Source organism: Gambusia affinis, linkage group LG05, assembly GCF_019740435.1.
Source record: "Gambusia affinis linkage group LG05, SWU_Gaff_1.0, whole genome shotgun sequence".
Lineage (NCBI taxonomy): Eukaryota > Metazoa > Chordata > Actinopteri > Cyprinodontiformes > Poeciliidae > Gambusia > Gambusia affinis.
Genome location: NC_057872.1, coordinates 26,531,202 through 26,549,015, shown reverse-complemented (window position 1 = coordinate 26,549,015; position 17,814 = coordinate 26,531,202). Strand labels below are relative to the sequence as shown.

The following is a 17,814-nucleotide window of genomic DNA, read 5'->3' as shown; positions in this document are numbered from 1 at the left end:
TAATCCCATAGTCTGTTTGTCTCCATGTCACACTGCATTAATGCAGTAATTATAGCAAAAGAAGCCCCAAGCAAGTATGCAGTGTGCATACTGTTTCCTATATGGACATAACTTTCAGTAATTGGATATTTCTGTGATTAAAAAAAATTTTTTGTTAGTGTCGGATAATAATTTTATGACTAACAAAATTTTGGACTTTTATAATTCATAACCAATTCAAGAAAATTAAATGCCTAACTTGTCCTTTTTTGTGTAATAAACTATATAGTATGAGTTTTGCTTATTGGATCACTGGGATAAAGACAGTTATTTTAACTAGGATGTACATATAAATGGAAGTGACATGTTCTAATGGAAGAACTGATAGATTTAACTTTAAAACAATTAAAGTTTTAAAGACAGAATTGGGATATAAAACAGCCCATTTTTTATTGACGTACAGCAAATTCTCCATAAAATTTTATGCTGACCAATTATTGGTGCCAACAGTTGAAGCTTTTCTTTGTGCTGCATTTGAACCAAGATGGAAATAGCAAAGCGATATAGATTGCTTCCCTCCCCAGCATAGCTGTTTTCTTTTTATAATTAGACATACTCTATTTGCATCAACGGAAAATGGATCAGGTTGCTGAGGATTGCACGAAGTCTGCGTTGATTTATTATTATTATTATTATTATTATTATTATTATTATTATTATTATTATTATTATTATTATTATTATTATTATTATTATTATTATTATTATTATTTATGTCAGACAGACATTTCATCAAGAGAAAACACATGCAAATATACAAGTTCTACATTTTAAGTGCATATACAGTACCCTATTACCAAACATACCTACATACACAAATACATAATAATAGGACATAATAATAAATAACGTAAATGCAAATACACTATATATTTTATCATTGTTTTTTATCTGCTGCTACATCAGATTATTGAAGAGCAAAAATTATAGTTTGGCTCAGTAGATTTTATAAAAATATTTTAAAGATGTTGATGAAACATCATTTTTTAGACTTGTATAATAATTTCATTGGATCAAATGGTAACGCAACTCTTCTACAATAAACTCCCATAATCTCTGTATACAGCAGTTGGTATGTTCTTAAGGATATATCTATGATCTAAATGATTTATGAAATTGGACTCTTGATATTATATGCAACAAGTTTCCGATGTTTGCGCCGTACTGTGCTCTTGGCACCCTGTCGTTCTCAGCTTTCACCTACCATGGAAAGTTTCACACAATGCCAGGAGAGCCACCAGCCTCTAATTGGAGCAAGATCCAGAGGGATCCTCAAGTCCTCTTCAGCAGAGCATATCAGGCTCTTCTCACTGCTGTGCTTGAGGGAAATCCCACAATGTGGGCCGTAATAAAAGGCGGATCAGCTCTTAATAAGACTGGATCCATGGTGTCTTCCAAACCTGAGGTCCTACTCCCTCTTATCAGTAGGGATTCAACATTATTGAAGATGATGATGACACAAGCTTTTTTTTTTTTTTTGCTTCTGTTTCCTTTGGTGCTGCAGCTCCTGTGAGACTGTGAATCAGAAGTCTGTTTAAAGCAAAGCTGTTAAATTGTACAAGGCACTTACTTTCTGATGTAAAATAACAGAAATAATTTCTCTACTAAGTTAGGCAGACATTTGGAAGCACCTGTTTGATGTAAAATCTTTCTGAAAGTACCTGGGATATAATGTACTGAGGGGGCTAGTAAATTAAGTTTTGAAATTTCTATTGTAGTCATAAAGAGCATTTCTGTTTTTTATTTAATGTTACTATTGTATAGAAATATGCACTTTTTTAAGATGCAAAGGAATAATTATTGCGACAGCCTTGCTCTCTTCCTACCAAAGCCGTATCAGAGCAAAACTAGGAATGGTGCTAAAACCAGTTCTAACACATTCCTATGCTTTGATCTAAACCACTGGTGTCAAACTCCAATCCGCAAAGGCTGATGTGCTGCAACCTTTAGATGTGTCTCTGCAGCTGCTTGGCAAATCGAATAATTAGGTCATTAGCAGGACTCTGCAATACTACCCTGCATGACGGGGAGGTCGGGCAGTCATTTGATTCAGGCCTCCTGGACCATGGAAATATGTACAAGTTGTAGCATGACAGCTCTCATGTGGAGAGTTTTGACACACCTGAGTAATACCATCAATCAAACTGAATAGAGAGTATCTGTGAACAGCAGTTTCAGTTTTATAACAGATTCTCAAATGTATTTCAAATTTGTCTTGGTCTGGGCCATTCTGACACACCCTGGCAGATATAGGTTTAAAGAAATATTTTAACTGTATAAACATATTTTATTGTGTTTAACTTTAATGTTTTGGAGTGACGGAGAGACCCGACTTGGGTTTGTGGAATAAGTAAGTTTCCCTCCTCACAGCACGAAGCAAAGCCTCCTCACAGCATGAGGCTGCCACCACCAAGTTTTTACAGAACAGAGTATGTGTTCAGGGTCATGTTAGGTGTTAGTTGTCTTTCACATAAGCAGTTTTGCAGGAATGCAGTGTTTAGAGCTATTCTCATCTGAGCACAGCACCTTCATCCCCATGTTCGATGTTATCCCTGAATAATTTGTGGGAAACTGCAAATGAGACTTATTTTAGTGTTTTTTCCCCACCAATGCTTTTCTTCTTGCAACTCCTCTCTAAGGCCAGTTTGCTACAGTGCAGTGATTTTATTCTGTGCAACAGAATAACTATGTGGAATGAATCTTCATAATATGAATTTCACTTTCTGAAGTGGGTGACAAAAAGCATTAAACTATTTCACAATATTCAAATCCTCTGATATATACTGTATTTGAAGCACTTATGTGTTTAGCCCAAGCCTTTCTTTCTGGGAAGTCTACTCTCTTGCCCAGACAAAAAAACAAAACAACGAGAACTTAACTTTTTTAGGGTTTTTCTGGACATTGCATCTTTCTTTGTAGCAAGGGGATGAGCCTACCAGAATGTTATTTTTTGTGATATTTATCAGCTGTTTTAGAATAATACACTTTCAAAATGGGGATTTATCTGTTCAATATAATGTAATCCAGATGTCTGATAAGCTTTTAGTTTTTGGGGGTTTTTTCTTGCACGTTCAAAATATTTTACAGACATTTTGCCAATAAAACCTTCAGGGTGAAGGAAGCTGTTGGTTTTCAAAAGAGCTCTTAGGGTTGGATCTGTCTCAGTATGAGACATCAAGGCTTCATCTAATTACCCAGTATGTGATGTAATGCATCATTAGGAAGGAATAACAGCCAAGGACACTGAAGGCTAATAGACTGTGCTGTTGTCGATACTAAAATTTGAAGGGTGATGGAAATGATGATGGATTCAGTTACACTGATTTGTTTGCATTAAAGCTGCATTGAGATGTGGTGAACTCCTGGGTTGCTAAAAGAAGACTGAAGGATGCTCTGACGAGTGAACCAGAATACCAGCATTTTATAAATATTTCTGAGGACGTAGCGCTAGGAACATTCACAGTTTAGCTGGTCCTTAAAGATGAGTCACAAACAACCTGCATTTTTTTCCGGTTTGATCCTTTAAAGTCGGATTTAAACTTCACATCAGCGGTTAACAGAACTCTCACTGAATTTAAGCTTTGATTTAAAGCTCTGTGCCAGGTTTTAAATTCTGATAATCATAGCTACAACACTACGTGGAGGTATTGTGCAGCGCTAAGCTAAAATACGCTTTCGATGTAATTGTGTTTACATGCTTTAATTTACTTTGGGGTGTAAAATTCTGACGTTTTGTACAGAACTTCGAAAGTAGTGCGAGTTCCTGTAACATTTTAAGTTAGAGAACAATCTTTTCAATAGATAAAGGGTAAATGTCATTCAGTCTTTCAGGCCAGTGAATGTTGCTAAGGAGGAGCATAATTGTAAGATGCAACAAAATTAACTGGTTTGTCCTGTTTTTGATTAGAATCTTAAATCATGATCTGGATCACTGAGATTTAGGCGAGTTGTTGTGATAAAATTATGAGATTCAAGGATGTCTTCATAGGTTTTTAGTTTGTCACTTGAACCTAAGGCTGAAAATTAGCTGTCATTCTGATGTTTTGCTTAACAGAGAAGGGAATTTTTCAATATGCAACATTAATGCTTATTCCATCACTGCTTAGTGTAATATTGTGTGTGCTTTTTATTGTTAAACTATTTGGATTGCGGCAAATTTCAGAATTTGATTATGATTCAAAAGATTATGATACAATTATCTATCTTTTTCATTGTTTTTGAGCTCTAGACCTTCTCGCACCAGAGATCCATAACAGGTTCTGATCGATATGCCAAACAAAGACCTTTCACTTCTATTTTTTTATTTTATGAAGATCACAAATTGAGGTATAAATGACAAATTGAGGCAGGATAATCTAGTTCACATCTGAGTATCACTGATTTTGGGACAGAACTGATCAAACTACTATAGTCAGCAAAATATCTAGGTACCACAGTATCAAGCTGTGGTAAGTAACCGTGTATGTCAGGAGAGATATTAGGAAATTATATGCAAACAAGGTTTTACTTACATTTTAAAAGAAACAAAATTTTGGGGGGTAAATATTTCAATCTGATTTTACTATCTTGTTGTACTATTTAACATTTTCACCAACTTTTTACCTCTCAGTACTTCCTTTAACTTCATTGTAAACCTCAGATAGATACAAAAAGCTAATTTGAGTTTCCCAGTTCAGTGATCAGAAAAACTTGCCTTTATCCATCAGGATAGATTGGACTGAAAAATTTTCTAATATCACAACACTGATACTAGATGATGAAAATGAGTGTGTCAGTTAAAATGAATGGTAACCTTGGCATTACTGAGGTATTAATTTATCTTAAGGAGAAATTTTCATCATAATTAATATTACTAGTGATGACCTGCCTCGGCCATCTTTTTTTGTACTGCAAAGATTAGAAAGAAATATTGAAACAGATTTTCTTTAATTATACATAATAGTCTGCCTGTTTTTATATATTTCTATTAATTACAATTTGATACATGCTTTGAAATTAAGGTTTTAAGAGATAATTGTTACCTTTCAGATTATTTTCTAACCTTTCAATTTACAATCCACACTTCTAAAGGAATTTCTGCTGTTAGGGTGAAAGAATTCTCATAATTAACAAAAAAAAAGAAAAAATCTTTAGTTTCAAGCAGCTAATTGCCATTTTTTTTACTGCAGCTCAGCTAAGCAGTTAAGTAACACACTTCAGTTCTGATCCTATTGATATGCAAAAAAGAAATGTTAATAAAGATGGCTTAAAATGGGCTCTTCATCATTGGAAGAACTGTCTCATTCCCAATAGGCTCAAAGTATACAGGGAGGGAAACAACTACTTTCATCTGAATTTGGTTAATCCCACAAGAAAAATATCTTCCTGGCTTGTTAGCAGCTGGCATCATTTACCCTTCCCTTGCTTTGTTGCAGTGTATTATCTGAGGACCTAGGTGAACAGTGTAAGGGCATCTTTCTAGTGAGTAAATGTCACATTGGGAGACTCGGTGCAGGAACCCAGGTATGAAATTGAAAGCTGTGTTCTTTAATTTAAACCCAAGAGCAGACAGAGATGTGGTGAGATTGAATCTAATCTACAGACAGTTTAATCATCAAAAGCTTGTCATTGTGCTTGAAGTCACCAGAACATTTCTGCTGCATGACACTCATAAAAAGCACAACCCCCGACCACAGACATTTTACTCCTTAATACCCGCCTGTCACAGTTTCTCCTGCTATAATCTGTCTTTCAGTCTTTCTTCTGTTCTGCCCTGCATTCCTTTCTATTTTTAACATAATCTCTCCCTTCTTGTCTTTGTCAAGACTCTTGTGGCTGAAAGGGACTTTCTCTTATTTCTTCTTCCTTAAACCTTTTTAACTTGTGGAGGCTTTTTTTGTTGTTATTTTGCATATGACTTATTAAGAACTCTTTTTAATAAGGTAATTATTTAGTAGCTTGGAAGTCTTTAGTAATTATGACTTGCTGAGAGATTGTGTGGGAGTGAAAGATTCATTAGGTTTAGAAAATGCGCTCTTCAGTTTGTATGAGTGATGTTTTTCTTCCTAATCATACTAATGTTATGGTTTATGGTTAAAAATGTGTGCATACAGAAATCTTGTATAAAAGGACTGGTTTTGCTGGTTATTAGTCTAACGTTTACTGCTGAAACAGGATATTTACTGAAACTGTACAAAAATAAATTTTTACTGTCTCATAATGAATCAGACTGTGTCTTTGCCTGTTTTATGTTTGTTAGAATACATTTTAAAGTGGAGATTTTTTCCTCTACTTTTGTGAAAGTTTACCAAATTGATCATTAATCAATTTGTTAAATTCAAGATGTCTTGGGTTTGTGAGCTTCTGATAGAATATGAAATGAAGACACACCTGTGAATATTCTAAGTGAACCTCCAACACTCATTGTGTGGTGATATGGACAAATGAAGAAATCAGCCCAGATGTCAGGAAGAGAATCACAAACCTCAACCATTCCAGATGCCTGCATTTGTCATGTTCCTTTGAACAGCCATCATGCCTTTACAGATTACAAATGGATGCATCTTGGTCCAAAAATAAGTTTGTTATTCCCAGAAGGAAAGCAAAGGATCTTGTGATGATGCTCACTGAAACTGGTAAGTGTGTGTCATTACGCAGTTACATGGATCTTGTACTGACAGGAACTGAAAAGCCACTCTCAGAGGAAGATGTAAAAAAACGTCAAAAGCCAGATAATAATTTGAAAACGTGAAGACCTTCATTTTAGACAAAGGTTTGTTGAGCTGAAACAAAGTGTAATTGTTTAGCTATTTTTACCATCATATTTGTAGCAAAAAGGGACTCATTTCAAATTAGAGAACAATATTCCAACTGTGAAACACGGGGGAGACACTATCATGTTGTGGGAGTTTGTGAAGAGACTGCTACAAAACTTGTGAATTTTAGAAAGATAAAAAAAGTCTCATTATTCTTGAATTTAGCAAATTGAAATTAATTATACTGACCTAAAAATGGAAACATTCTGATTTATTGTTGGCTAGTGATTTTTTTTTTTTTTTAAGTTGTCTTTTAATACATTGTATCTAAATATGTGGTTTCAACTATAGGTCTGCAGTGTCTGCTGCTCCCTTTTGATCCCATTAGATTATTTTAGATTATTATGTCAGTTTAATATCATATCTCCTGGAGTGTTATGATAGAACAGGGATCAGGGTCTCGCTTAGTCTGACTCATGACATTTGCTTTGTTTCCCGCTTCAGAAATAATTTTGGTCAAATAAAGCATTCCCTCTGCATCACAGAGGAACAGCTGCTGCAAAAAGGGAATAGAAACCTGAACATTTTTATATTATTTGGAAGAATAAAAGGGTTTGAAGCTCAGTTTAATTTATTAATGACTTGCTGGCCTTTTATTTCAAAAAGCTGAACTGTTCTCTATGTGTGTGGGGGTGAGGGGGAGTACATGTGGGCGTGTGTGTGTATATATATATATATATATGCAGGGCTTTGTCTACCTTCTATTAATTCTGCCTATAATTTATAAATAAGGGTTCAAACAGCTTTGGCCTCGAATGTTTTTGTCATTCTGTGATTTACATGTGCTAATATCTTTGAACGATCCGTCTTCAGTTTTGACTCAGATTCTTCACGTCATTGATTAAGGTCAGATGGATGACAAGAAGGCTTCTGTTGAATGCAAAAATTATACCATCATTCTGTTGCCTCTCTAGAAATCTGAATATCATTTGATTTTTGGCCCCTTTTCATTGAAAATGGAATTCAGTTTTATATTTTAGTTTAAAAAGTGAACCTCATAGATTGAATACTCACAGAACGATTTTGAGCATTTTTTTAAGATTGCATATGACACTATTATAAAGCCTGTTGTTAAAGAAGCTGACTACACTTAGTTCTTTGTATAATCAAATAAAAGGAAAGTTGAGTGCAAGAAAAAATATCAGAGAAAAATGTGCACTGAAAAATGTTCAACAGTAATAACCACAAACTTGTAAACATTGAGATGCAAAGCCTGTTGAAATGTTTGTGGGAGCTTTCAAAGCTGAGGACTGTAGCTGGTGCTACCACATATCTTTGTAACTAAGGAATGAGCTACAATTGTGGAATTCCCATTGTCGAACCAGAAACATCAGATGTGATTTACCTGAACTAACACAAAAATTAGTTTTAAATCAAAGGATGAGAGAGACATAATCCAAGTTTCTTGAGGCCCAAGATGAAGTTTCTATAATCTCTTTAGTATGTGCTGGTGGTATTAGCTCATTGTTTATTATCAAGTCCAAATCAGACACAATGTTAGACTTGTGAATTTTAGGGGCCTTCATGTTTTCCTCTGCTGACAAGTTTTATGGAAATGTTGATTTTATTTTCACCAGGTCTTTAGTGAAAGTATGAAGTGTTTAATTGATCTAAAGACCATTGAGAGTCTCTGGAGTCGTGAGGAAGGTCCAACAATGGATCGATCTTAAGTCACCCTGGGTTTTCTTATGAACTCAGCAGCACCACCGACTGTTCGCCCCCATGTCATGGCACAGAGATGTAGTGATGCAGGAACTCAGACCCAGTATTACTATTGCTCATAATCTTTCTTTTTTACAACCCCTTTAATGGATATGTTAATATTCAAAGTTCCTGAGGTTTTAATTCATGGTAAGCCATGATCCACTGAAATAAAAAAAAAACAGAAATACTCTACATCACCTCTAGTTAAACAGAGTTTTACTTTCTGAAGTAATTAACTTTTATTAATATTCTAATTCACTTAGAAATGCACTCGACAATAGATCTGACAGATGTTCTGTGGGATTTTATAAAGTAAATGCCTCCGTATTTTCAGTTAGTATTAATTAAGTTACATCTCAAATTTATATAGTCATTAATTGCTGCTTTTTATTTATTTTTTTTATTGTTACTAAATGTGAGATCTCTTATTTATTATTTTCATGTGTTGCAGCTCTGGCTGAGGAATTCAAATAATACATTGTGACAATGCAAATCATTTGAATTTCCGTGTTGCTGAAAATTTGCTATGCAAAAGAAATTGCCTTCCTTTGTGACAAAACAGGATTCATGTGAACCCAGAAAAAAAGTTTTTTTTGCAGAAAATAGCTTAAAATGATTACAATTTTTCTTGAAAATGCCTTTTATATTTAGAACAGACAGATGTAAGGGTACTGCTTTCCAATATCAATCTTAATATAAAGCTCTTATATACAGTTATTAACAAAAAATAATTTCAAACAATGAAATATAACTATTATATGAACTACTTTTGTTTCCCACATTGTTGAAAATGAATGTCCAAGGTGTAAATCTTAAATGACAGCAACTTTAAGTTTAAAATTATGGCATTTATAGGAGATTAGGACTGAGATGTTTAAGCTTATCATTACTATTTTCAGTTTTGACTTGTACTTTACACTATTTCAGCATAAATACCTCCTGTAAATAGTGGTTTCATAAGTTTTATATTTCCTTTAATTGATTTGAAAAACTTTCTTGATTAATTTGTATTGTAATTATATATATATATATATATATATATATATATATATATATATATATATATATATATATATATGTATATATATATATATATATATATATATATATATATATATAATCTGGATCAAAACTCAGCCTGGAGCATCAGCCATAATGCTGTATTTTCTTTACTCTGCAGGCTATTGAGAAGATTTAAATCCATTGAGTTCACATGACTGTATTAAAAAGTGTCTGAAAGTAATGCAGAGTCATTTTGGGACATCTGTTCACAGCTTGAAATCCAAAGCCCTGAGAGTAAGGACATTTAAATATTTGTCCCCCAGAAATTTTCTGACCCACTTTTGCTGAGGAGGACATCCACTCCTGCGCCAATGGCTCTATATATTTTCCACTTATCTTAAAGCTTGGCATCACAGAACCGTTAGCAGTAAATTAAATTAGGATGTTAAACAGGAAAAGGGGCTTCATCCTGAAGAGCTAATGCGTAGTAAGAGAAAAGACGGCGCTGATTTTGAACCTTAGACATCAATCCATGCACACTAATGGAGACATGCAAAGCAGAGAAAAAAACATCACTTGGTGTTAGCCTTTTGGGTTTCATCTTTCTGAATCCCTGAAAATTTTTCCCTAAGATTAGAAGACTTTTCCCTCACATTAAGAAGAGATCCACAAATCAGGCTGATGCAGATTTTCTTAGTCTGACCTACCACTTCCAGTTTTTCACTGATTCCAGTTTTTCTAAATTTAAGGACTTAAATAAATAAGAACAAAAGGTTCATAGGAGTTTTAGTTTTGAATCCAACTGTGAATGAAGAAATGACTCCCTGTTATGTTTAAAATCATGTACTCAACCCTTTCCCAGATGTTTTTATGAAATAGAAAACAAGTGCATTAATATACATACTAAAATCATATTTTAGTATTTGACCTGAAAACCTCTCATCAGATTTGACTAGAGAAAATGATCTAATCCTAATCTCTGTCTGAAGGATCAATGTACAGTGGCTCAGTGGCAGAGCAGAAGCACAATGTACAGAAGCTGTAATCCTCAATCCATTTGTTTCCTCTTCAGTACCCAGATCTGGTCCGTTTTCTGCATTTCTTCTTCTTTCGCCACCCTTGTTCCTGTCAAGCTTCTGTTCAAAAAACTACTAGTGTCTTGAAAAACCTTTTAAAAATCACAAAGTAGTTTTCCAAACCTTAAACGCGTGTTCATGTCTCGAATTCTCAGTTTCCGCATGTCAGGAGTAAAAATGCACTCCAATAATTTTTAGACCAAATCTGTGCCAGTGATGTAGTAGTTAAGATGCAGAGTCATGCATTGTTAAAATGAAAAGTATTAATGTGGGTTTAGCCCCAGAGTCTTAAGATTTTTATTTCCAGGCAACTGGAAACAAATTCAGCCAGACTGCTTATTTATGTTATTAATCTTTTTTGACTATGTGCCTTATAAACACGGCTGCCTTCTCTGATCTGGAAACAAAGCTGATGGGGAAGAGACAGCTCTTGGACAGCCTCCAGAAGATTTTTTTTTCTTCTCTGCCTTTTGTTACCAGCCTGGGAATTGGCTCAAGAACAATCCCTCAAGTAAACCCAGCCTGTCAGTCTAATGTCCTTGAAACCTTAGAGATGTTTTACATTTTACTTTGGTTTCAGTAAAAAGATGGGACAGACATAAATGGACTCGTCTGCTAACCTCCTTTGAGATTTAGGCTTAAGGTCACAGAAGTGCTCTGACCTCCTCACACATTTCACAAGTTTAGTTTGTAAGCCCATGTCTGGTAAAAGACATTTAAAGGTTTTGAGGTATTTTTAAGGTGTTGGTTGAGAAAATTAATAATTACGTTGCACAATATGTTTATCTAATTCCATCAGGAAGATTAGTGATTAGGTGTTGTTGGCTCTAAAGATATAGCAGATTTATTTCAGTTATACAAAACAATTATATGAAAGCTGCTGAATGTGTCAGAAGTTTCATCTGCTGTTAATCTGTCCAATACATTGTTTTAGATTGTGATTGTTTCATACCATGCCAAAACAGCACTCTCCACAATTACACCATAATATCACTCTGAAAAATGTAGAAAACATTGAAGTTTGGTGTATTAAAAGTGTTTTTCTACACAGAATCAGTTTCTCAATTATTGCTATGCCTTCTGTCAATGCTTATTACCAATAATCTTTTGCCAATCAGATGGCATCCACTCTTGTGTTATTTCAAGAGGAGCAAACAGACAAATGGATGTTTGATCATTTGTGCTTGCACAATTTCTCTCGATCGTTCAGAGTCCTCGCTACTCTCTTTTGCTCTCTTTTGTTCAGCTCACCTCACAGGTTTTCAGAGAAATTGTCACAAGAAAAGTTTAAGATTTTGTGTGATGATCCATTTCTGTGCTGATGTAGCCACTTGTTGAGGATCATTATCCTGGTCAAACTCCCAGCGATGATACATTTCATTGTTTTTAAGCAGAGGATAAAATGTACTCATCTATCTAAGATACTTGGATGCTTTCCACACAATTGACCTTTGTTTCATGCCAAACCCAGCTTGAGGTTTTGTTACTGAAAAGTTTTATTATATTCCCATGACACACAGTTAAAGTCCCAGTAGCCTTTATTTTTTTTTTATTATTTGTGGCATGCCAGTTTGTTCTTGAACCTGAGATGACAAAGTTCTCTAACACTGAACATTAGAGATTTACTTGGGTTTTCATGCTTTTTTTTCTTTTTGCTAATATATTGGTACAAGTTAGCTTTCCAGATTTCAGAAAAAAAAGGAACAAAACACTAATCTCAAGTGTCTAAATATTTAGATTCCAACAACTCTTTATCTGTTTCCGAAAGCATTCTTATTAGACTTCTCATATAATACTGACACTTCTACTTTTGCTCTGGAGTAAGAAGCCAACCAATCACACAGACTCAGTGGAGGATTAGAGAGTTGTCCCCCTCACCCCCTGTGAAGAGCGTCATTACTCCTGTGGCTGCTTATGTGGGTCACTAACTGAAGAGCTCACCACTTTAAATGCGGGTCCAACAGCTGCTTAGGACACTACTTCTGATTGTTCTGAAAAAAAGAAGGAACATCACATTACGTGTAACGGCCGCCCCTCCCTCCCCCAGGAGATTTTTCATCAACAATAGACGTCCCATGGCTGTTAAGGGGATTGGCCACATGCTGTTATGCACAATTGCTACACAGCTCTTTTCTCCCTCTGCTACAAATGGCACAGTGAAGACCTTTTTCATGCATGGAGAAATGGTTTTCTATTATGTTAGCTTGACGTTATAATTATTTAATATATTTTTTTAAACACTTTGTTCCATCATCCTGCTTCACCTCCTATTTTTGACCTCCCGCACCATCCCATGAGGTGCAATTAAAGAGCATAAGGTCATTGAGTTTTGCTGAGAGTTCTTCTGGCTTGCAGATTGAGTTGTTTCCACTGACACTGGCTGAACCCCTCATCCTTTCTTTCATGCCATGGCCAGGGACCATTTAAAACCAGTACCATTTATTATGAAATCCCTAAAGCTCTTTAAGGGATGTAAAGGCCTGCCATGGTAGAGAACAGAGGGGTTAGAAAGAGGTGGCTGGAAAACTTGATTTAGCTTGAATCGATGGCCCAAATGATGAAGCTCTAGCTATTTATTATTCAGTCTTCTCTGGCTGCAGGTGCTGCAAAAGGTGATATGAATATTTTATAGAGCAGCTGGAGATCTTCTGGGTCTATGGAACCCCTCAGAGAAAAAGATTTTCACAAATTTCCAATGTCTTACATCATCACTAATCAACAGAATGAGATACAAGGACGTCTAAGGTGGCATAGTCGCAGATCACAGCACTGCATAAGGAGGTCGAGGAACTCAGATGTGTATAATATATTTGCAGCATATATGTGTATGTATGTATATATATATATATATATATATATGTATAAACTGCTTTAATGGATGTGTGAGCCTTAACCTTTCGTCCCCCTTCATATGCAAACTGCTTCCGTTTTTGTTATTAAAGGAACACTTTTATGAAAAGCACTCAGCTGGCCACTGCTACCATGGACGATTACCTACTTTCCTCCACCCACACATTAGGTGAATCAGACAGGTTTTCCCTCCCTTGCAATTACCTCCCACTGAGTCTCCTGCCCGGTCATGAAGGGGACATTGTGAAGGTGAGCTGGTTTGGGGGAAGGGGAGGTTCATTAGTTTTCTTTCAAATGTCTTCTCAAATGGAGCCTGTCACCACCTGTCACATTACATTCACATGCTGTGAAGATTGTTAAAATTCACCCACTTTCCTTTTCTACCCCATCCAGTGGCCTCCATCAATATGTAATTATTTGTCGTTAAAACAACTAACATCAAATACATACCAAGATCTGGGATCTGGGACACTTCCCCCAGTTCATCACAGAAATCCTTTGTTCCCATTTTATTCTTTAGTTGTTTTATTATTTTTTTTCAGAAAAGCTTTACATGTATAAAATGTAGAATATATATAATATATGTGTGTGTGTGTGTGTGTAGGTGCGTGTGTGTGTGTGTGTGTGTGTGTGTGTGTGTGTGTGTGTGTGTGTGTGTGTGTCATCAAATTCAGTCTATTCTCATATTCAGTCTGAGGTTGTGAGGCAGGTTAATTCAGAACACATTTTATTTTGCTGTGTACAGTCTACAAACATTGCTTTGTTGATTAACCCCTCATTCTATTGATGCTAAATAAAACATTGCATTCTACAATCACTGCTTGTGAGACATCTTTTGTGCAACCAGAGGTACTGATCATATATAGTATTGAGGTTTTTGTAAGGATTTAGTCTCTAAGCTTGTGGATAATTCCTGTTTTGCAGTATAACAATGTAGAACGACCACACCTGCCATGTTATAAAATGTAAGAGCTGTATAAAATGCTTTGTCTCAATTCACTTCATTGTGCCTTCTATATTAATACTCCCAATACGGTTTTATTAAACTGTAAATAAGTGTATTATTGATTCTTAAACATTTCACAGAGATTCTTGGTAAATAACAATTTTCTTTTGACATGGGAAAGGCTGTAGATTTGACAAGTGTCAATAATAGTAACACAAGCCAACAGCAGCACCTCAATTTTTCCCAGATAAAGCACTTCTTTTATTGCGTCTTGCCTTTGCTATTATTGTTTTTGAAGTTTAAGTTCAGTCTTGGTCTGCATTCTAGCAGGAATCCTTTATGACATTTTCAAACCCCCAAAGTCAGACAATGACATTTAAAAATAATGGAGGCAGTGGTTTTTATTTGGCAAAATTCCAGTTTCTCACAAAGGGGAGAGTGATATTACTTGACACACAGGAGTAATCATACTTTTTTAAAACTGGAGTTAGACCTTGTATTTTACATTTAATGGATTGTAGATTGAGTAACTAGATATTACATTTTTCACCATATATATATATATATATATATATATATATATATATATATATATATATATATATATATATATATATATATATATATATATATATATATATATTTTTTTTTTTGACAGATGGCTGTAGTTGTATTTTTCTTGAGAAAATAAGTTTCAAATGTAGCTAATTTTCTTTCTTTCTCTGAATTACATTTGACAGAGTCTGGAATCTCTTTTTCGTAAATAAATAAATAAAACAATTTGACATATAGGGTTAATGAAACAGTTTTTCCTGTTCAGCAACATTACTTGTTCTGCTAAATACTTATCTGACACATTAGGTTGCAACGGAATGTTAGTCAAGCTTATGTTTATCTCTAATATGTTTACATTCCTTTGTAAACATGTTGTGCAGTGTGCATATTGAGCATGATCCTTCTTTCATTGGTCTACCGGTTCATTCAGAGTGTACTGGTGATTTAATGTATTTTTCTAATTAGCATTGTGACATTGATGAACAAAGGTATGTTTAGCATACAATTGTATGCTAAACATACCTTTGTTCATCAATGTCACAATACTCCTCTAATTGAAAAACAATGGAAAGCCTGATTTCAAATTATTTATATTTCACAAGGTTCATATTTAAAGGTTTTATTTAAATGTGTTGATACATGTACCATAAAGCTGTATGCTGTAAATAATTTGAAAACAAAGCTTTTTCGGTAAACATCATTAGGAGAGAAATGTCTATGAACTCAGTTAAACTTGTGATAACCCTGTAATAACTCTGACTATATGCTGAACCATTTGCATGAATCTCAAATTTTTGCAGCATGCACCCTGTGCTGTGGGAAATAACTTACTGTGATGGTTAGTTGCTCTGTAGATAATATGTTTTGCCTCAGTGTATGTGTTAATTCATTAATTGACAGTTAAAGATCACAGGACACCAAGAGTGGAATCAGCACTTCTATCCAACAACTTACCCCAATGTCATAAATTCATGACAATAGAAATATCATAAAGGGTTAAGTCTAGGTTAAGTCCTCCGCTGAAGAATGCAAAGCTAGAAGATCTAGGAAAAGAAGAAAAGCAGCTTAGATACCAAACAAAAGAATAAAGAATGAACTCAAACTCCAATTTTCGTTTTTCCTATTTCTTCATTACTCACTATGCCATTCATTGGTGTTCATTGGTGTTTGCTCTCTGTCAAAGCAAGTTACAAAAATAGCATTTCTTATTATTATTACCGTTTATTTCAGTTCTTCTGTTTTTGGAAATTGAAAATATAATTCTGAGCATGAATCAAGCCTTTTTTGCACAGATTATAGTCAAGATGATGAAAACATGTATGACGAAGCAAGAGGATTATAAGAGATTGTCCTCTATGCAACTGTAAGGATCTGCTCACAAACTGATGAAAGAGGCCAAATTTTCGGCATCATGATGAAGCTTCCAAGCTATAATGATTACTTATTCTTAGTGTTTGCTTGTAGGATTTTTACACTCTGTGTTTATATCATCACTGATGACGTAAATCAAGAGTCTCTCATGGAGGCGACCACAAATTCAGACATGCTGTTTGGGTTGAAGTAATCAGGTTTTGACTATTTTAATCACAATCCCTCTCTGCCAAGCCTTTAAGCTTATGTCGGCATTAGTTGTTTTTCTTCATTCACTTATTTTGGTTGCTATAAATACACATTGCTTTTAATAACTTCGGCTCATCGCATCATGTCTCGACCTGAATTTTTCATAACGTCACAGAATAAATCCTCTCTGTGTACCTGCTCACCAGTGCACTTTCTTTCCATTTATCATTGTGGTCTCAGTCGGTCATGAGTCCTCAGAGATTAATGTGTTTATGTCTATGCTTGCAGTAACTTATGCGATAATCCTGTTTGTCTTATATAATGCAGGGCTCCTTATATTTACTGACATTTGATTTACGGTTTCCTCTCAGCACTGTTGTTATCTCAGTTCTTCACAAAGGCAGACTGGGGCTACTAGCCCCAACTATTGGTTCTCAGCTCTAGAGAAATCAGGACATTTCAACCTCTGCAGTCCATATTGTTGAAGATAACAAAAACATAGTTTTACTTCCTATTTTTTAACCTTTGTGAGCCTGCATTTTAAAAATAAAACAAAGCAAAAAAAAAACATTAGCAACTTACCTGCATGCAGTGGCAGCTATTTAAATAAGAATGGTACCTTGTAAGTTTACGGTTTTGTGCCCTAGTGCACAAAAATGTTCTAATAAATATCACTGTAGAGATTTAAGAAAAAAAAAAAAAAAACACTATTTACCTTCAGCTTTACCTTTAATAGAAAATGTTCATCCATTGTCTAAAATACTTGCATGGATGTGGGTGTACTGGTGCTTTTCTCCAGTGGTTACTAGGTAAGAGTAAAGGGCTGGGAATATCAAAGCCTCAAAGTGTTAACATTGATTGTCTTTCATTATAAATTTTTATATGTAGTTTCAGATTTTAAGTTACACCTGTAAATATACTGTGCTTCAATAAAGTAAGATATAGAAATACAATTAACTTATATTGTAACTGGTCAAATATTTGTTGTTTTTGGATTTACCTTTAAAACACCAGATTTTAAAAGACCAACATAAATAATTTTTCATCTTATATGCGCAAAACATTAACATTTGGGAATGTTAAGGATTGGCTGGGTGTTATTTTTATTTTTCAGAGTTGAAACACGGAACATGTCCCACTTCACCGTACACCTCCCATGTAAGGACTCCAAAAACACATGCAGATAATTGTTTTAAACCAGCATAATATTAATTAATATATTAATACAATTAAGATACAATTACAATTAATATGTGATATTTATGAATTGTAGCAGTAAATAGGGCCT

The 17,814-nt window shown here is 34.7% G+C and overlaps 1 protein-coding gene across 1 annotated transcript in view; it reads left to right on the top strand.

Moving 5' to 3' along the window:
* LOC122831705 (mannosyl-oligosaccharide 1,2-alpha-mannosidase IA) overlaps positions 1 to 17,814 on the top strand; it is a 203,026-nt gene that overhangs the window by 92,154 nt on the left and 93,058 nt on the right. The gene's annotated exons all lie outside the window — the stretch shown is intronic.